The sequence below is a fragment of the Zootoca vivipara genome, chromosome 3 (assembly GCF_965207765.1).
Source record: "Zootoca vivipara chromosome 3, rZooViv2.hap1.1, whole genome shotgun sequence".
NCBI classification, from domain to species: domain Eukaryota; kingdom Metazoa; phylum Chordata; class Lepidosauria; order Squamata; family Lacertidae; genus Zootoca; species Zootoca vivipara.
This window is the reverse complement of record NC_142586.1, coordinates 87,452,297-87,473,896: the sequence shown is the minus strand read 5'-3', so window position 1 is coordinate 87,473,896 and position 21,600 is coordinate 87,452,297. Positions and strand designations below refer to the sequence as shown.

Here is a 21,600-nt window from a genome sequence, read left to right as displayed (position 1 = left end):
TGGCATGATGAAGTCTGGTTGAGTTACCGAGAAGAGAGAATACCAAACTTCTTTATTCTCAGCAAGAAGAGAGGAAAATAGAAAGAAATACTTGCTACAACACAGGTAGGTAGCCGTGTTGGTCTGACGCAGTCAAAATAAAAATAAAAATCCTTCCAGTAGCACCTTAGAGACCAACTAAGTTTGTCATAGGGCTTCCGTGTGCATGCAGAAGTGTGCATGCACACGAAAGCTCATACCTATGACAAACTTAGTTGGTCTCTAAGGTGCTACTGGAAGGATTTTTTATTTTTATTTTGCTACAACACCACATTTTTTAAAATGCCTCTGCAACCTGCCAGTGCTCTCAACCACTAGAGCACAGATCTCCCTCTCATTCACTTTTTTTTTAAAAAAATGATACATAGTATTGTAAATGGCAGTCTTCCTGCAACATGTTTATTGCAGCATGAGAGAGCAACTGCTTTCCTGTCCACCCGTCCTGCATAAGGCAGATATTTCTCTGATATTTTAGTAAATTCCAGTGCTGCAGCAGGCAAGTGAGCAGAGCATGTAGTAGGAGAGGTAATCTTTTAAAGAAAGGAACTGGAGAACATTGAATAATAGAAGCTCTGCAAGCTTAGGAGTTTCCCCTCCACTTTTACAATCTAATTTTTGTAAGCAAGCGTTTACAAAGAGGCAAGTTAAGGGCCAACTCCATAACTTTTCCACATTTGGAGGTTTTATACCAAAAAATGTAAGATGTTGTATACTTTTGAGCTTTTATTAGATTTATTGCAAAAAATGAAAAAGGCAAAACTGCCAAGTTACAAAATTAATGACAGCTTAAAAAATTGGGGATGGAGATGAAATCCACTCAGAAAATAGTCTTCTCTCCTCTCCCCCCCCCCCACCTCCAGCTCCCTAAACGCTTCCAAAATGTGTTCCAGAGGATTGAAGAGCTGTCTGGAAGAAATTTTGGGGCATGTAGGGGAAAGAAAGGAAGAAGCAGTCGGACTGCACAAGCAAGAAGTCCATTCTGCTCGCAGATGGACTCTACTGGAGATCACCCAAGAATTTCAGTTGTTCATTGACCAAGATAAAGCCCTGAAACAGCACTGGCTATTCAAAAAAGAAAGAAAGAAAGAAAGAAAGAAAGAAAGAAAGAAAGAAAGAAAGAAAGAAAGAAAGAAAGAAAGAAAGAAAGAAAGGAAGGAAGAAAGGAAGGAAGGAAGGAAGGAAAGGGGATAGGCTACCAAGGCCAACCACAATTTTCTGAAACCCTGTTTTTAAGTGCTTGTTAAACTATGAATTTCAATACAATCTGAAGATTCAATTAAACATACCATTCCAGGATTACGACAGTATTTTATTTCAGAAATGCATTCGGGAAGGGTCATAACAGGGTAGAATGCTTTGCATACAGTAGGTTCCATTTCCAATCCCTGACTTCTCCAAGAAAGCTTGGGAAAGATTCTTGCCTGCAAACCCTGGAGAGTTGCTGCCAGTCAGTGCAGACAGTGCTGAGTTAGAGGACTAAATAATCTGACTTGGCATGAGGCCGCTTCCTATGGTCATATTACATATGTTACATATATTTTGCATTTTAAGTGTTTAGCTGAAGCACTTCATATTTCAAACTAGAGCTTAATGCAGTATTTTGTACTTTTTATTTGAATCAGTCAAAGGCATACTGTTTTGCCAAGATGTGGTTGTTTCCATAATATCAAGATATTCATCTGAAATTCCAGAGCTCATTACTAGCTGAACAAAGCCCTTACCACATAGTAACATATGCAAAATGGACTGGAACATATTCCCAAACAAGTGCCAGAACCAGTGTTACAGGAATCAAGCAGTGGTGCCAATCCCAAGCATAAGACTGAACAATCCTGTGACCACCAAGGGCTAGGTCTAGATTCATGCATGACCTAAAGGAGATCTGTGTTTAAGCTATTCACAGGCTAGCTTTGGGTGTTGGGTCAATACAACAATAGATGCAAATCATTTTTTGTTTGTTTTCTACAGTCAACACTATGTACTGACGAATGATTCCATGGCATGAGCAAAGCTTTAAAAGCATTTAATGCGATCTGGGAGCCATACCAATTTTCTGTTGCCAATCCAGTGGTTCTCAATCTTTTTTCTTCTGGGTCACACTTTCAGAATAAAAATTTGCTTGTGCCATACCAACTTTTAATCAACAAGAAACACATTGGAAAACAAAAAGAAACAATTCCTAGCGCTACTTGATTTATAACATAGAACATAACTACTTTATCATATATATACACACACATACATACACATACACACATACACACACACACACACACACACAAACTCAATAAGATTTGTGAACTTGCTTTTGCTGGGTTATCATTTATATTAAGTCTAACTAGAGACAAACAACTCAAATCTCATCAACACAAAGAAGCCTTGCTCTTGCTCTCATTTTGAAAAGCTATCTATCCATATTCTGCAGATACTTTTATTTTGATACTATATTACACTGAAATGCTTAAATGTTTCTTTGATTGCTCTTGAATCCTACTGCCACACTTGCCATCCCTTGCTGCCACACCAGTGTGGCACAACACACCCTTTGAAAACCACTGTGCTAATCAATAGCCCCATGGAGCTGCTTTGAAGATTAAGGGTATGCAGCTCTATCAGAGAGCATTTAACCTTTCTCCAATGCAAATGCCCCTCCAAATATGCCATTAGCTTTGGGGAGAATTGGGAAGAGCACACAGAGCTGCTAAACAGCAATGCAAAAGCCATGGGAGACCCTAAGAATGAATATGTTACATCATGTTCGGATTGTCCTTCAATAAATTTGAAAAGTACAATAAGATCAAACTCAACAAAAATGAACGTAAAGCGTTCATGTGGAAGAACTTCCACAAGTACACAATTTGCTTTGTAAAACACCAAACAGTGGGTAGCTATGCTTTCAAATAAGGAAGTTGGAGCCTCCAGAATGCCCACAGCATCTGTTACTCCACAGTACATTCTATTTTGGTTCCAATCTTTCATTTATTTTTATGATTTGAAGTGTGTTGCTTGCAGCTGGACTTCTGTGGTGGCTTCTAAATGTTTTACACTTTGTTTGTGTAGTACATGCTTTCAAACAGGACTTTAAACCACTTTTTCAATTATGGCTTTTCCCAAGAATGTAGATGGCTTACAGTGAGGGGGGAAAGTATTTGATCCCGGGCTAAATTTGCCCGTTTGCCATCTGATGAAGAAATGACCAGTCCACAATTTTAATGGTAGGTTTATTGTAGCTTCTAGAGCAGGCATCCCCAAACTGCGGCCCTCCAGATGTTTTGGCCTACAACTCCCATGATCCCTAGCTAAGAGGACCAGTGGTCGGGGCAGATGGGAATTGTAGTCCAAAACATCTGGAGGGCCGAAGTTTGGGGATGCCTGTTCTAGAGACAGAATAACAACAGGAAAACCCCTAGAAACCCAGAAGACAAAAGAGATTTTGAATAAACATCAGGAAGATCTGTTTGACAGTGGAAGGGATTCTCTCAGAAGGTAGTGGACTCTCCTTTATTAGAAGTTTTTAAGCAGAGGTTGCATGGCTATCTGTCATGGATGCTTTAGTTGAGATTCCTGCATTGCAGAGGGTTCACTAGATGATTATTGGGGGCCCTTCCAACTCTACAATTCTACGATTCTATTATCAGTGTATCTTTTGGGTATGCTGCTTTTCATTAGTAAACTAATTTTCAAACATTCAAAATGAAAAATTCAAGAATGTACCAAATTGCAAACAAAACCCACACCCTAAAAATGAAACAAATTATTGGCATTTAAGGCACCATGCAAAAAACATTTTCCATGCACATATCATATTTCACAGTCATTTATTTTCCATAATCACATTATATTCAACAAGGTCAGGAACTCCTCAGATAGGTGCACAGTGCAAAATTCAGGAGACCAGAAGGAAATACGTTTCAATGGAAAATAGGATTCAAGATCCGGACATAATGTGTGGGAGGGAAGCCATAGCCCTGAAAGGCATGTTACTTTATTTGTTCAGTGTATTTATATTTATCAACTGAGCATTTTGTTACAGTGAATGGACTGGAACTATTCTTGCCCTTCACAAACAAAGGGTTCTTTCCATTCACAGAGTGAAGTAGGATCCAGTGAAGGCTTCCCACTGGGGGGAGTGGGTTGGCAATTTTAGTCAATTCCTCTCCCCCCCCCTCCGCAGCCCCCAGCACCACGCCCCATGCTGCATGAGAGTCCTTCAATCCCACAGAGCAGCCCTGCAGGGCAAAGGAGAAACTGGTGAAAACTTCTGGGCTGCCCCTTTCCTGCAGTACAATCTGAACACCATCAGGAGCAACTCTGGATCTAGCCCAATATATGCATGAACACATTGCAAATACCCACATACACCAAAATCCAAACAACTAATTATCTCTATGCAAGGGGTCTGTTGGATTTTTCCCTGTTAACAGCCAATTGCACAGCACAAAATGCTATAGAAATCTATATGGGGGTTGGTATTTGAGAAGAAAAAACATTAAGCTCCCTTGGGTCCAACAAAGCTCTCTGGATTGTGCCTACTGTTTTGGACGATTTTCTTGCACGTCTTCCCCAAATTCCTACCTTCAGTTTATTATTGCAGAGCATTTACTATTTTCCAGGGAGCATTTACTATTTTCTCTTAGCCTAACCCACCTCACAGGGTTGTTATGAGGATGAAGTGGGGAGGAGAAAGATGGGTACCACCTTGAGATCCTTTGAAGATCAAGGTTGTATATATAGTGGAACCTCTACTCATGACGACAATCCGTTCCGGGGGCCTGTCCTTATGGCGAAACGGGTCGCTGGGATAGGTGCCATTGTGCACAGGCACAGGTTGCGATTGCCTGCGTCTGCGCATGTGCGAACACCGATTGCCACTTCTGCGCAGGCGCGAACGGTGGCAAACCCACCGCTTACGTCCGGGTTTGCCATGGTTGCAACTTGGAACATCAGCAAGTGGAGGCAGTTGTAAGTAGAGGTTCTACTGTAAATGTAATGAATAAATGAATGAATTATTCCAATGCTATTTTTCTAGAAAAAGAGGTGTTGGAACTCACCACGAATGCCTCCCTTGTTCTCTTAGAATGGCAATGGCACCCACCTAACAGGTGCTGGAATTGAATTCCGACAATTTCCGGCTGAAAAAAAAGCCCTGAATAAAACCTCTCCAAACATGAGAACCGTCCACCCACAGTGTTTCTGTATCTTTGGGATTGAGTTTCTTTACTGCTTTCTTCCACACATGGAGATGTGCAAGATTCTGTTGGCAGTGCATGTTCCTGAAACTCATCTGAACATGTTTAAAAAAAGTTTTCCTACAAATTTACATCTATTTATAAAATGAATGGAAAATGTCACCACAGAAACGGTCTACTTTAGAAAAACAAGTACATGTCTTCCAAAATGCTGCCCTCCATTTAGATGCCTGATTCTTCAAACACTGTAATTATGAGAAACCAAAATTGATTTCTAAATACTTCAAGATGAAACTGGCACTGATATGCAATTATCTTTTTCAGCTCTACATTGCTTGTACATAGAATGGATCCTTTCCGTGAATTATTTTAGACTGCAATTCTTGACTGATATAAATATCCTACAGAAATCATCCCAAGATATAAGCATCTAAGTGGAATGAATAATCTAACAAGCTTTACACATATATAACACTGGTGCTGAAAAATCTACACTGGCTGGCTGTTAGCTACCAAGGCAAATTCAAGGTTTGGTTGTTGACATTTAAAGTCTTAACCAGTGGCAAACTTTGGAGTCTCAAATTTCAGTGGCGCCCTGTGTGATGCCAAAATTGGGGGGCAGGGCTCCCTCTCACCTTCCATTCTACATCATATTTGCAGCGCCCCCAAGGCTCTGCGCCCAGTGCGACTGAACCAATAGCGCTCCCCTAAATCTGCCTCTGCTTCAACAACTTGAAAACAGATCAGCCAATCAATGCCATGATCAGTCAATTGCCACTTGGTGACAAAGCAGAAGCAAGCCTTCTCAGTGATCACACCCACCCTCAAAATACCCTCCCTCAGGGAATTCTTGAGCCAGGTACCCCTTAAAAACTTTTTTATCCAAGCTCTACTGTACTTGGGAACTTTAATTTTCTTTTCAACACTATTTGTTTTTGTATGTGGTATACAGTTGTGTTAAGTTTTTAATCTCATTTTAACTAGTTTTTGTGTTATGCAATGTTATGTTTTACAATATTATTCCATGTTGTATTTCAATTGGGCTGTATCCAACTAAATTCCATGCAGAGTAGAGCACTGAAATTAATGGACCTAAGTTAGTCTTGTCAATTAATTGCAATGGGTTTACTTCCATTGGGACTAACCCATTTTTATGTAAAGTGCTTAAAATATTATTCTATTAAGTAATATAAAGATGTTAAAACAAACAACTTTCCCAGCTCATCTGCCATGTGCAAGAGGAGAAGTGAAAGCTTTCCTTTTTAATTAAGATCAAACCACAGTTCCATGTCATGTACAAATGCAGAGGACAAACCAGGATCTCAAGCCAGTTTTTGTTGTTTTCTTAGGTTGTTTGCAATGGGAACTGTGGTTGGTTCTAAAGCAGCAGTGGCTAATCTTAGGCCCCAACTTGCCTCATCCCTAAACACCAGCCATGTGGGTTGGGGCTGATAGGAGTTGAGTCCAACATCTGGAGGGTCACAGGTTAGCCACCAGTGTTCTAAAGTGAACGCAGATTTAACTTCTCATACGTGTGAAGAAGATGGAAGCACCATGTGTCCATGTATTGCCATCACTCACTGTCATTCATTTAAGTCAAAGAGTACCGGTAATAGGTTTATACCAATCTAAAGATGTGCATTTAAGTCCAGTTTAAGCAACATATGCAACTCCATACTAGGTTACAACCTGTATCTTTTGGACTTCTCAAACCATACACACTAAACCCTACAAACAAGTTAGTACTATTTTTCTAGGTATGAATCACATGATTACAACATGCAATATAACATCCGTAACAGAGGAATTCGAGAGTAATCGGAAAAGACACAAAACTATAAATGCACTCATCCCATAACTACATCTACATTACCGCCTTACCTTAATACAGTGGCCCCTCCGAATATGAATTTACTTCGTTCCAGGGGTCTGTGCGCACCCCAAAAATTTCATAAGAAGAGGCACCACTTCTGCGCACACACGCGGTGCATTAGAGCGCTTCTGCACACGCAGAGCGCTTCTGAGCATGCGCATGTGGCAAAAATACGTTACCCAAATGTAACATAACCCGAGGGTCCACTGTATGTTAGCAGCAACACTTTGAAAACAATGCTAAAAAACAGTTACAATGAAGCAATGTGAAACAGCTGTTTTAAACAGCAACAGACAGCTATAATAAACCCAACTGAAAAGCTTGACAAGAAAAAGACAAGATTGAGACACGCATATTTTGGGGAAATACATAACTCAGATAGGAAATCTTATTTGAAACACCATTCCCCTAAGAAAGAACGTGTGCTTAGATCCTTAAATACTATAATCAGAGCTGAAAGAAACAAACCTAGACGCCTGGTCTCTCAAGCTTCTAAAACTGATGCTTTGTATCAAGGTCATGTTTTTTTTGTATACAGGTCTCTGTTGCAAACCTCAATGCATCTATGTAGTTTAAAAGGATTAGGTAGCAAGTGGAAGTTCATACCAAGCTAGATGGACAAATGAGGTAGTTTAATTTTCCCTCATCACTCCTGTACAAAATTGATACCTTAAGATGTGGTGCAGACATCTAGGTATTTAAAGTCTCATCAGTTGGTGCAGACCTAGTCCACAAGGATGTAGAAGACCACAAGGGTACCCACAAATCCACAAGCGCTAGAAGTCCAAAGGCAAATGGGGCTTGCCATGACCTGTACCAACTTCTACATGTCAATGAGGGCATCATTGGGAGGGTGACCATTGTTAATCCAATACTCCCAAGCCCAATTTCTGGGGTAGCCATGATGAACTATGATCGATGGAAGCAGTGGAAAAGTAAATTTGTGTGTACAGTGGTACCTCGGTTTATGAACACAATTGGTTCCGGAAGTCTGTTCATAAACTGAAGCGTTCATAAACTGAAGCGAACTTTCCCATTGAAAGTAATGGAAAGTGGATTAATCTGTTCCAGACGGTCCACGGGGTACTTAAACTGAAGTGTTCATAAACTGAAGCGAACTTTCCCATTGAAAGTAATGGAAAGTGGATTAATCCGTTCCAGATGGGTCCGCGGAGTACTTAAACTGAAGCGTTCATAAACTGAAGCATGGGCGTAATTGGTTGGGGAAGTCTGTTCATAAACTGAAGCGTTCATAAACTGAAGCGAACTTTCCCATTGAAAGTAATGGAAAAGGAATTAATCCGTTCCAGATGGGTCCGCGGTGTTCATAAACCGAAAATTCATAAACCGAGGTGTTCATAAACCGAGGTTCCAAAGGTAAAGGGTAAAGGGACCCCTGACCATTAGGTCCAGTCGTGACCGACTCTGGGGTTGCGCGCTCATCTCGCATTAATGGCCGAGGGAGCCGGCGTACAGCTTCCAGGTCATGTGGCCAGCATGACAAAGCCACTTCTGGCGAACCAGAGCAGCACACGGAAACGCCGTTTACCTTCCCGCTGTAGCGGTTTCTATTTATCTACTTGCATTTTGACGTGCTTTCGAACAGCTAGGTTGGCAGGAGCTGGGACCGAGCAACGGGAGCTCACCCCATTGCAGGGATTCGAACCGCTGACCTTCTGATCGGCAAGCCCTAGGCTCTGTGGTTTAACCCACAGCGCCACCTGGGTCCTCTCCCAAAGTAAAAACAAAACAAAAACTGCCTTTGGACGAGACCTTGACACATGGACTGCTAATGAACAAAGAAGAGAAGCATAGTTGAGTTAGTAAGAATGTCTTGTTAACCAATAGACAGACTTTGGATCTTGGGCAGAATGTGAAGACATACTAATAAGCCTAAGGCAATATGCAGAAGTGGTTTGTTTATAATCTAATGTTGAAATGGAATAGCAAAAGTAACAAACTGGTATTCCTCTGACAGCTCAGATCCAGCCTGTGAAGTGGCCTGCCAGCTTTATCTCATGATCTCAGTACTGTGATGCATCAGAATCAAGATATAAAATAGGGACCACCCACTTGCTGGCACACAAACTCTCAAGCACCACCTTTGCCAACCTGGTGCCCTATAGATGTTTTCAAGTAAAATTCACATCAGGCATAGCATCTGGGATGGGCTGTAGTACAGCACACCTGGAGGGCACCAGATTAGCAAAGGCTTTTCCAGCAAAACAAGATCAAGGTAAGAACATTCCATGCCACTGGATATGAATCTAGCAAGTTTTAGATAATGATATGGAACACATTAATAATGACAATACATAGTTGCTTTATGCACTCTTTCAATTGAATCACAATCAGATTTTGAATTAGACAAATTTTAAACAAGTTTAACAAGTTAAAAGTGAGAAAGCCAATATTAAGCTCTATTTTGAGTATGTCCTTACAAAAACATTAAATTGTATGTTCAACAGAACAGACTTTACACATTGACAAAATCCTCTCTTTGAAATCATACAAGTTACAACTGACTTTTAGAAGACATCTGAAGACAGCCCTGGATAGGGATGTTTTTAGTGTTTCATGCTTTCCTTTGACACTGTCATCTTATCTGTGCTTAATAAAGATTGGTAGCTAAGGGCATCACAGAAGAAGTGAGCCTAAAGAGAGTAAGTGTAGCCTAATAGCTAGAGTGTTGGACTTAGGACCTGGGGTTTGAACCCCCATTCAACCATGAAGCTCATTTGAGGACCTTGGGTTAGTCAGTCTTGCAGTTTAACATACCACACAGTATGTCAGTAAGTATAAAATGAGGAGGAGAACCATATATCCTATCTTGAACTCTTTGAAGGGAGTGATGGATATACATTAGTATTCAAGACATTAAGCAGGAAAGTTCCTTTTAGCTAATTATATACTGCTACCAACAATTCTAACATACTTGCTCGAGTAAGAACTCAGTAGGACTTATTTCTGAATACACATCTTCTTTATAAGCTGGAACTTAAGGACCTAGAAGAAAAAGCATCCAAAAGTATACACTGATCAGTAAGAGCTTGAGTTTACACAGGTGTACATGGGGGAGCGAGTGCTACTTTAGCACATCAGCAGAAATATACAGCAGAGTTGGAGAACCTGTGGGCCTCCAGGTGTTGTCCCTGACCATCGGAGCAGCCTAGCTGAGGCTGATGGAAATTGGTCCAAAAACTTCTGAAAGACTAGTTTCCTCAGTATCAACAGTCTACTTCATCCAGCAAAAGCAGTGTCATAACTGAGCTAAACATTATTAGTAAGAAAACTGAGGCAGGTGGCAGTTTAATTAAAGAATGCTATAAATGCTATACGTATTATGTATAGCATGAGTCTCAGTGCATACATAATGAGGCACCCCTCCCAATTTTCTTAATAATTAAAGCACACCATTGTAACCTGGAATTGAAAGAGAAGGACTCAAAACTAGCACATATTTTAATCCCACCTATATTCATCGCCCTTCCTCCAAAGATCTCAAGCTGGCATTTCCATTTCACAACCACACTAAGAAACAGACTGGGCTGCAAGAAGACAATTGCGGCCAAGCTACCCCAGGAAGTCATAGCCGGCCAACGGGTTGAATTGGATTTCCCTTCCCATAATCCACCACTATGCCCACACGTCAGCATGCAAGTAAACGTCACTTTCTATAGGTTTGAGGAAAGGAAAACACGTCACACGTGCGCAATACCGAGCTATCAAGAGAGCAAAAGGAAGAGATGGAACCGAAGTAGGAAAATGACGAATGCCGTTTTGTACCGGGGAAGGGGATAAATTTAGAGCACGCATCGGCGCCTCCACCAACCCCACTTCGACCCGCCCCCGTCCGCAGGGTGTGCCGTTGCCCAGCCTAGATCAGCCCTCTCCGCCTCCAGCCGCACTCCGCTCACCTGATGCGCGGACCCAGAAGCGTCAGCTGGAGGAGGAGGAAGAGGAGGCCTCAGCCCTCGCGGCTCCTTCACGACGCTCCGAAGCGTCACCAGCAACGGGCACCTCAGCCCCGGCTCAGGCTGCCGAGGACCCCCATCAGCGGGTCCCAGCCGCTAAGATGCAAAGGCAAGTCCCTCGCCGGCGCCATCTTTCTCCCGCCGCCACCTTCGACCTTCGAACTCCCCCCCTCGGGTCACTTCCGGTCCGCTGTCGCCTGAGCTTTGGTTGCCAAGGTGATCTCCGCGCTCCCGCGTGGGAAATCGAATTCTCTTAAAGAGATAGCGCCCTTTTTGAGCAACGCCTGCCTTCTGTATGAAAGGACAAGGGACCAACCTTCTTTCTTTTTCCTTCCCTCGCTCAATTTACGACTGAAACTCTAGCCACCCAAGCATGGCACTCTGTTGTTATTATTAAGAACAAGGATTTTTCCCGTGCCGTGAAATTACCTGTTTTAATGTTGTGACTTTATATGCCCTGAAACATATAGGGATGAGAGAGATCAGAGGTGATCCCTGGAGAATGGTGTGAGGGGATGAAGTATGAATGTCTGGAGAAGCTCCAGCACAAAAATAGTTGTTGTTTTAACTGGTGTGTTTTTCTTAATTAAATAAAAACACTTTCGACAATTTTATCAAGCCGCCTCTTACATTTTTCGAAATGAAAAAGGCCCAAATTTTGTAACTAGCCTTCAGATAGACATCTGCGAACGCTGTCCAACTTACAACATGTTGGAAATCCTGGAAGCCGAGACCCAAGTTTGGGGCAAGTACTCTTTGGTGAGAGAACCCCAGTGGAGAGTTAACATGCCCCCCACATTGCTTAGAGCACTTGCCTATCACCCTAGAAAAGGTGGACAACTTTGGGTGATTACCCATAGCTGAGCAACTATGCCGGATTTTAATTTATTGAAATGTGGCAACTAGTTTAAGTCTTGTTTTAAATTTATTTGTTTTTTGCATTTTAACTGCTTTTAATTAGTTGGTGGGTAAATTGCTTTGAGACAGTGGTTTGGAAGGTGATTAATAAATTAATTGTGATCACCATCATCATGCTTTTGGCCATGCCACTGGTCACTTGCCCTGATATATAAAACCAGGACGGTGTTTTCTATGTTCTGCTTCAACAGACACTGGTGCTATGACTCTTGAGCTTGAAGCTGTCCTCTTTTTTTGCTTGCGCAGCAGACTATACAATTGAACTGGCAGCTGCATGGCTATTTTGAGTATAGACTTTGGGTTCCCATGCTAAAGCGTTCAAGATTAAAAACAGCAACACAATAACATTTATTCTGTAGAGCATGTGTGCAGCCATGCAAAGAGCAATGCTACTTTGCTTAAGTGATAGGCTTGCTAGGCCTTTTCCATTTCTGCACACTGTGATTCATGTTGACTGGAATGTTTTTGCATTTGTAACCAGAGAGGAGCCAGATTAATAACATGGGAAGGGGCTGCAGTACACAGCCTTTGTACTATAAAAGAACAGTAATCCGGTACTTCATTGCCTTTACTCGGATTCATCCATAGTTCTTACAGCAACCAAAGCGTAAGTGTTCCTGAGTGGTGTCCATATTCCCTTAACATCTGTTTTTAAATATTTGTTCATTTTATTGTCCTGTCCTTCCCACGCATACCTGCCGTTTCCAATCTGAAAGCATGAGCAGCTCACTAGACTCAAATTGCTCCTAACGTCTGTTCTTTTCATTACCACCTAGCTTGTTCATTGGATATGCTGCATAACAAATGGTGTCTTTTGTTGCTGGATCTTCAGTAGAGTGTAGCATAGGGACAATTATATGCTGTCCCCTGGATATATGCCTCCTCCTTCATGACATCACTAGATTGAATCAGGAGGGCTGTAAGTGTGGTCAGTGTCTACCGTACTTTTGAAGTCGTAATGCAGTGAGTCCAATTCACATTCATACAGTGTCTGGCATATTGAACAGGTCATGTACAGCTGGGTTATTTAAACTGTTAATCACCTCCCACATGATGGCTGGATTTGTGTTTCTGGTTTCAATTTTCCCTTCTAAGGGGGCCTCTGCAATAGCCAGTGAAGTCTGTTTAACCAGAGGAGCATCATATATGCCATGTTATTTCTGCTTTTGGCAGGGTCGGGAGGCTTGTCTCCAAATTCCCACTTAAGAATCAAATGTTGAAATTGGAAGATGAAGAGTGGGGTAGAAAATTCCTCCCCAGCTAATTAATGTGGTAATTTTTGATATGGTGACTATCCGTTACATTGATTGCTTGGGTAGAATTTCCCGCGTTGAAACAGTATTGTGAGAAACCTGGTTTTGGAAGTTTTAAAGTATTTATCTGAGTTGTTTATACTTCATTTTTCAAACCAGCTTGACTGCCTACTCCTCACACTCTAAGCTTTGTGATGGAGCACCCTTTGAGACCAGGGCTTTATAGTGCACCAGAATTGATCCTAGGAGTTACTCTTGGAGTCCAGAACACTACCTAGCAGGCTTATTACAGAAATGAGAGTTTTGGTGGCCCAAGGAAGTAATGTGCTGGAATTTGGGAGTCCTGGTTCAAAACTGTGAAAATAGAAACTATCTTACCTACTAGTTGAAATGCAGACACCTCTGACTTGGCATCATACAAATGGCTTGAGGCACTTTGGAGCCCAAAGAAGAAAATAAAAAGGTTCTCTCATGGTGGCAAAATATATTATATTAAACCCAATTATTGACTATTTGCTGTGCTTGGATGGTTCTTCAAAATCTGGCATCCAGGGCAGGTTATCTAAGCCTGCCTAATAGTAGGTTCAGCCCAGAGTATACTACAATTTTAACACTGAAGGTTATTTACACAATACTTTGGAAATCTGGTTTTTAATTGAATCTGTACTGGGGAGAGTGTTAAACACTCATATACATATACTGGAAAACTGATTATAAACTAATCAGTTTGAAATAATTAGTAGAGTGACTGAGAACAGCTGTTTTGATAGAAAGCAAATGTTTATTCAGAAACTATATATACACTATTAAAGCCTCCATGATTTTTTTTAAAAATGGAAAGACCGGTTTTTATAGCCAAAGACAACAGCTAGGGCAAGAAAAGAATGTTCAGTATTCAGCAAAAGGAAGGATGTGATAGACTGGGAATTTATGTGCAATTCTTAAGGCTTTGTTATACTAATACTAAGGATGAAGACTTCATCCCAAAAAGGTTAAAGAAGAATGTGGGGGGAGATGGTAGGTAACACCAGTTTTTAAAGACTTTTGTCATTGAAAGACACAATAGAATGTGTTTAAAGAAATACGCATTCAAAACAAAATATTGGTTTGTTTTATTTAAAGAATAGAAGCTGTGGCAGTTCCAATTTCATTCATACATATTGATGTATAAGGTAGCTTTCAACCGATGGGTCAACTAAAATGACGATTGCTATGAGCCACAGTTTCCAGAGTGGTTTAACAATCAGTCCATAGCTGTCACATTCTCCTTTTTTTAAAGAGAAATTCCCTTATGCTGAATAGGCTTCCTTGCGAGAAAAGGGAATACTTAACAGCTATGAATGAGTCCCTCTTCCCAGGTGAAATATACTCGGAGTCGAGAGTGAATTTCATGCTCTTTATTCAGCTCATAGTCATCAAGGAGGAGAAGAGAAGACGAATGGCTCTTTTCCCAAAACCATCTGCTTATATACATTATTTACACAATGGGCCTTGCGTGATTGGCTACTTCAGGGCTACACCTGTGGGCCAATTATATTGTGGATTGACTTCTGCCTGCAGCCTGATTGGCTGCTCCTACAGGCCAATCAGGTAGCAGATTCACTTCTGCCAGCCGCCTGATTGGCTGCTCCAGCAGGCCAATCAGGTTGCGGATTCACTTCCACCTGGAGTTGGATTGGGTAGCTCCCGCTGATTCTGAATCCTATTGTTCTAGGATTCAGCTCAGTACATAACACCCCTCCCCTCTAAGTTCCAGTCCTGCCCGGGAAGTTGCATTCGTAGTCCCCAAGGTCTGCTGGCCGCCTCCGTGTGCGTTGTGGCCTGGGGTGTTCCTTGGTCAGGGGTTCTGGTTCTGGCTCGTGTTCCGAGGCTGCTGGCTGTGCCGGGGCTGTCTGGTCTGGCGCCACTGAACCACTAGGTTGTGACTCTGGTTCCGGTGTCCTTCCAGCCTCGGGGCGCCCCTCTGTGCCTACTGCTTCTGCTTCCCCTGCCCACCCCTCTCGCTCTACAGGCCTCACTGCCCTGCTGTCCCCTTGGGACCCCTCTGTCCCGCTCTCCTCCCGGGTTCCTCCTGGGAATCGTCGCCGTAGCTGGTCGCAGTGGCGGCGCCAACATTGGCCCCCTTCCGTTAGTACCTCGTACGACACGGGACCGGTCACCTTGGTGACTGTGGCGGGTACCCATGCTGGGCCTGCCCCAAAATTCTTTGCATACACTGGGTCCTGGGCCACAAATGTCCGGGGGTTCCTGCCTTTCCCCTCCACTACCTCATCCTGAGCTCTGTCGGGGTGAAGTCGGTCCAGTCTAGTTGCAAGGCGCCGGCCCATGAGTAGTTCAGCTGGGCTCCGGCCCATCGTTGTGCTTGGGGTGCTGTGCTGTGCTAGAAGAAATGCGGCAAGGCGGTATTCCCAGTCCCCTTGTGTTATGCGGCGGAGGCTGTCCTTGGTGGTCCGCACCATGCGCTCCGCTTGGCCATTGGTGGCAGGGTGGAATGGTGCTGAGCGGATGTGGCGGATGGCGTTCTGCGCTGTGAAGGTCTGGAACTCCTCTGACGTGAATGCGGTTCCATTGTCCGAGACGAGGGTGTCAGGGAGCCCGTGGGTTGCAAACAGCTTACGTAGTACCCGGATGGCTGCCGCCGTAGAAGTGGACGGTACCAGTGCGACCTCCAGCCATTTGGTGTAGGAATCCACCACTATGAAGAATGTTTTTCCCTGGAAGGGGCCAGCGAAGTCCACGTGCAAGCGTGACCATGGATGTCGGGCGGACTCCCAGGGCTGGACTGGGGCCCTTGGGGGATCCGGGCGGGATTCTTGGCAGGTCTGGCAGTGTTGGACCCAGGCCTCTATCTCTCTGTCCATCCCCGGCCACCACACATAACTCCTGGCAAGGGCCTTCATCCTCACTACCCCTGGGTGTGTCTCGTGTAGGGCTGTGAGGACCCTTTTGCGGAGGGGCTGGGGAACAACGACCCTGCTTCCCCATAACAGGCACCCCTTGTGGGCCGACAGTTCATGTTTGCGGTTTGTGTAGCCAGCGAATTCTGGCCCGGGGCTGCTGCTGGGCCATCCTCGCCACACCCAGTCCAGGCCCCGGGAGATGACCCTATCTTTTGTGGAATGGTGCGCAACTTCTTGTGCCTGAATGGGTCGGTCGGGAAGCAGCTCCAGGGTCATAACCTCTTGCGCAGGCGCTGGGTCGGGGCCTGTTTCTGGTAGTGGTAGCCTGCTGAGTGCGTCTGCGTGGCCCATCGCCTTCCCAGGGCGGTGGATTAGTGCATACTGGTAGCCGGCAAGGAAAATTGACCACCTGAGGACACGTGGAGACAACACTTGGGGGGTCTGCTTCTCGGGGGCAAACAGGCCAAGCAACGGCTTGTGGTCAGTCACTATGGTAAAGGGCCGCCCGTACAAGAAATCATGGAATTTTTTTACGCCCTTCACGATTGCCAGACCCTCCTTGTCAATCTGTGAGTAGTTTCGTTCGGCTGCAGCAAGCGTCTGGGAGAAGTATGCCACCGGCACCTCTCTTCCATCCGGGAGTTGGTGTCCCAGGACAGCGCCGATGCCATAGGGAGAGGCGTCGCATGCCAGCACCACTGGCAGCCTCTCGTCGAAGTGTGCCAAGACCGAGTTCGAGACGAGCAAGTCCTTGACTGCCTGGAATGCGGCCCTTTGTCGCTGGCCCCACACCCAAGGGGCCCTTTTATCTAGGAGTCTGTGTAGGGGCTCCGCTACCGCTGCCTTATGGGGAAGGAAGGCATGGTAAAAGTTCAATAGTCCCAAGAATGACTGAAGTTCGGGCTTGCTCTTGGGCGCTGGGGCCTCACAAATGGCCCGTACCTTGTCACCGGTTGGATGGACCCCTTCTGCATCCACCTTAAATCCCAGAAAGTCCACCTGCGGCACTCCCAGTAAACACTTTTCCCGCTTCACCTTGAGGCCCGCCGTCTGGAAACGGTGCAGGACGGAGCGGAGGCGGTCCTCAAATTCCTCTGGTGTGGGCCCGGCGATCAGTACATCATCGAAGAAGGGGGTGACGCCAGGAATCCCTTTAAGGAGAGAGTCCATTAGATTCTGGAATATGCCTGGTGCCACGCTAACGCCAAATTGCAGCCGCTTTACTCTGAATGCCCCTCTGTGCGTCACAATCGTCTGAGCCTCTGCTGTGGCTTCGTCCACAGGCAACTGTTGATACGCTTGGGCCAAGTCCAGTTTGCCAAAGATTTTTGACCCAGCCAGGGTGGCGAGGACATGGCTGACCACTGGCACTGGGTATGCATGGGCCGTGAGAGCCTTGTTTATGGTGCATTTGTAGTCTGCACAGATGCGGACCGAACCGTTAGGCTTGACGGGTGTGACAATTGGAGTTTCCCAGGGGGCGTTGGGCACCGGCTCCAGCACTCCTTGCTCCACGAGCCGGTCCAATTCCTCGTCTATGCGGGGTTTCAGGGCGAACGGGACCCGGCGGGCCTTGTGCCTGATGGGTCGTACAGCGGGGTCTAGCTGTAGGGCAATGGGGGGTCCTGTATATCGTCCCAATGCCCCATCGAAAACCCCTGGAAACTCTTTGCATATGGCGTCCACGTCCACTTGTAAGCTAGTGCGGTTCACCCCGGTAACGGCTAGCCCCAGAGGTCCAAACCATGCCAGTCCCAGTAAGCTAACGTAGGGGCCCTTAACTACCAGCAAGTCCAATTGTTGCTTTCGCCCTCGATATTGCACCCTGAAGGTCCCCACCCCCATTGTAGGGACCTTACGTTTCTGGAAGTCCCGGAGGGTGAATGGGGCCGGCCTTAGTTTGGGACCCCCATTAGGGCACAGTTCCCTTAATGTTCGGGCCGAGATTATGGATAGAGTTGAACCCGTGTCCAGCTCCATGCGGCATGGGGCTCCCTCTATCTGTACCTCTATATAAATTTTCTCTGTGCTGGGATGGGGCAACTGGAATACCTGGTAGTCCGTGATCTCCGTCGAGTTGCCTTGGTGCATGGTGCCGTGTGACCTGGGGCTCCTGGGTCGGTCATCTGATGCTTGTCGACGGGTGAGTCGAGCCCGACACACCCGGGCGATGTGTCCCAATTTTCTGCACTGCCTGCACTCTGCGTTGCGGAAACGACAGGTCCTCCTCTCGTGGTTCTCCCCGCAGCTTGCACAGTTCCCTCCTTCTCGTCGAGGCTGCTGTGGTGTGTGTGCTGCTTGAGTGCGCCGCTGTACTCGGTGTACTTCCTCCCTGTCAGATTCGGATTCGTCGGTGAGGTCTTCGTGGTAGACCCTCGGTTGGGATGGCGGGGCCGGTCGTGCCTCTTGCGTTGACCTCTCGGCGGCTTCGGTTGCCAGGGCTTCCTCCAGAGCAATCTGGAACGTGAGGTCTTTTTTGGCGTAGAGGCGTCGTTGCAACATCTCGTCCCTCAGGCCACCGACGAGGCGGTCACGAAGCATGTTCTCCAACTCTGAGAAGTTGCATAACCGGGCGGCTTGGCGGAGGGAGGTCACAAACCCAGTTATGGTTTCCCCTGGGGCTTGCCGCTTTGCGTAGAAGGCATTTCGGCAAGCTACCACCGAGGGCTGTGGTGAGAAGTGCTCCTTCAGCCGTTCCATTATTGTTTTGTAAGAGACGGTAGCGACATCTCTAGGTGCAAGGAGAGCCCGGGCGATTTCAAACGTCTCCTCTCCACAGACGCTGAAGAATGTCGCCCTCTTCATGGCATCGTTGGTGACTTCTTTCGCTTGCAGGAGGAAGTTGAAACGGGCGGCGTACCCTTCCCAGTCTCCTGATGCTGGTTTGAATGGCGAGAAGCTGCTGTCGGTTGCCATTCTGGGTTCCTTGGGTCCTGGAGCTGAAGCCTGGATGCACGGTGCGATGCAGCGGTGCAGCAGGTGGCGGTGCGGCGGTGCTGTGCGTGGTGGCGGTCAGCTCAGCAGGATCCCACCTTCGTCGCCAGTGAAATATACTCGGAGTCGAGAGTGAATTTCATGCTCTTTATTCAGCTCATAGTCATCAAGGAGGAGAAGAGAAGACGAATGGCTCTTTTCCCAAAACCATCTGCTTATATACATTATTTACACAATGGGCCTTGCGTGATTGGCTACTTCAGGGCTACACCTGTGGGCCAATTATATTGTGGATTGACTTCTGCCTGCAGCCTGATTGGCTGCTCCTACAGGCCAATCAGGTAGCAGATTCACTTCTGCCAGCCGCCTGATTGGCTGCTCCAGCAGGCCAATCAGGTTGCGGAGTCACTTCCACCTGGAGTTGGATTGGGTAGCTCCCGCTGATTCTGAATCCTATTGTTCTAGGATTCAGCTCAGTACATAACACCAGGGAATTCGGGAATTGTAGCTCTGGGGGGGGGATAGGCGTCTCCTGACAACACCCTTAACAAATTACAATTCTCATGATTCTTTAGGGGGAAGCCATGGCTGTTTAAAGTGGCATCGCACTGCTTTAAATGTATAGTGTAGGTGGGGCAGCAACAAAGCCAGAAGTTCAACAGCTGCAGAAACCTGTGCTAATGTAGCAGCACGTGCAACTACTTCCACAGTGTAGCTCCCTAGTAGCTCACAAGGTCACTTGCCAATGACACCTTTATGCCAGCCTTAATGAAAGGCATCAGTCAACATGTGTGTGGCAATGTCATCAAGGTTCCAGTGGTGCCACACTGCCTCTTCCACTCAAGTGGGTAAGTCAGGAAGAGTTGACGGGCGTTGCAGCAGATGCACATGTTTTGCATGGAAAAGGTCCCAGGTTCAATCCCCGGTGTCTCTGGGAAGGGCTTGGAGATTCTTGCCTACAAGCTGCTGCCAGTCATTGTTGACAGTGCTGATCATAATGGATCAATGAATGGACTGACTAGTTATAAGTCAACTTCCTATGTTCACCTTCCCCAGTGCAGATTACCAAGGCTGCCAAGATCTCGTGCAAAAAATAATAATGGGGTGTCCCTTTTTCCCCAGGGCGCTTGGAAGGTATGAGGTTGTGATAGTGTAAGTAAAGTGATGGTCTCGTGTACTCCCAGGCTCCTCTGGACTGTCTCCAGCCACCCAAGCAAGCCCTTGGGCCCTCTTGGTCAGGAGGAAGGACCACAAAAGGTTTCTTGCTTGGGGCTCCCAGCCATGTCAGGGCAGGGATGGAGAAAAACACAGAGCTTTGCCATGGGTGTTTTCTGCCAGACTGCAGGAGCAATCCTCAGGCCCGTGTATCTTCACCATTGGGCATGGAGGAGAGCGCTCTCTGTTGTGAGATGACCTTCCAACTAGCCTCCTCAAAGCCAATAAACAACAGGAGTAACGGTTAATGTTCTTTATTCAATTTTCTTCATGCAAGAACAACAGACACCAACAAAACCACATAGCTCGTGCTCACTAGGCATGCAGACTAACACACCCTAGCCAGTTCTAACTGGATTATGGAGAAAGCCTTCGCTGTATTGTTTTCGGTGCTGGCTAAGAACCATTTTATTCCAGCAAGACTACCCAGGCCTGTAATTTTAGCACATGATATGACTGATTTTATTTGATATTTTCAAAACGTTATGTAACGTGTTTTTGATTATTTTAGACTGTCTACTGGAAACTGAGAAGACTTTTGTTCTAGTAAGGGGTGTATAAATTTTGTGAAATAAATAAATAAAGCAACACTCCACCAAGTAGGAAGCAGTGCTGCTGTTACATGCCAGCCTAGCCTCTTATTTCTTTTCTTTTTCTTTTTAGCTAAGTTATACAGTTTCCGTGCAGCTTAGTTAAAATCTGTATGCAGTTTACCGAACAAGAATAAAAATACAAATGACATTTAATGACATTTTCTAAATCCTGGACGAAAACACAACTGTATATCGCAAATAAAACTTGGGGTCATCCAAGAAAAGGAAAATATTGTCAGGTTTCTAAGAGTGAAATATAATATATAGAGTTTAATTTTAAAAGAGGGGAATCGTAGAATGATTTGACCTTGTGCTTTTAAGTTGGGTCTCATGCATGTCACTGTTTTGTGGGTTTAATTATTTTGTTCCAAGTCAGGTCTTTCTTCTTTGTTCAACCATCTGCTTATATATATTGGAAATGAGCGATCAGGGAAGAAACAGTGTTTTCTTTTTACATGATGCAACAAGATGTTGTTCTTCCTGGCCACATGTACAATGCATTTACATCAGAAGCATGCCAAAAATGCCCCAAGGTAACATTAGCCTTAGCTGAATACTGGAATTTCATTATTATTATTTTTGAAACACTTCCAAATAATGGAAGTGAATGCTATTTTTCTTAAAACAACACAACTGGGACAGATGGCTGCATTTTGCTGAAGAGGAAGATCAAAGTTAGCCATCATTCATGTAATATCAAAAAGTTACTGAG

At 45.1% G+C, this 21,600-nt stretch overlaps 1 protein-coding gene across 2 annotated transcripts in view; it reads right to left on the bottom strand.

The window, feature by feature from the left end:
• The window catches only part of LCLAT1 (lysocardiolipin acyltransferase 1), an 86,664-nt gene extending 75,423 nt beyond the window's left edge, over positions 1–11,241 (bottom strand). The window contains exons 1-2 of one of the 2 annotated variants that reach the window (XM_088666615.1): positions 11,019–11,241; positions 10,037–10,107 (exon numbers count right to left, since the gene is read on the bottom strand). The gene's annotated coding sequence lies outside the window, so the exon portion shown is untranslated. The remainder of the gene's footprint in view (positions 1–10,036; positions 10,108–11,018) is intronic. The other variant, XM_035111484.3, reaches the window with a different exon arrangement.
• Between the last annotated feature and the right edge of the window lie 10,359 nt (positions 11,242–21,600).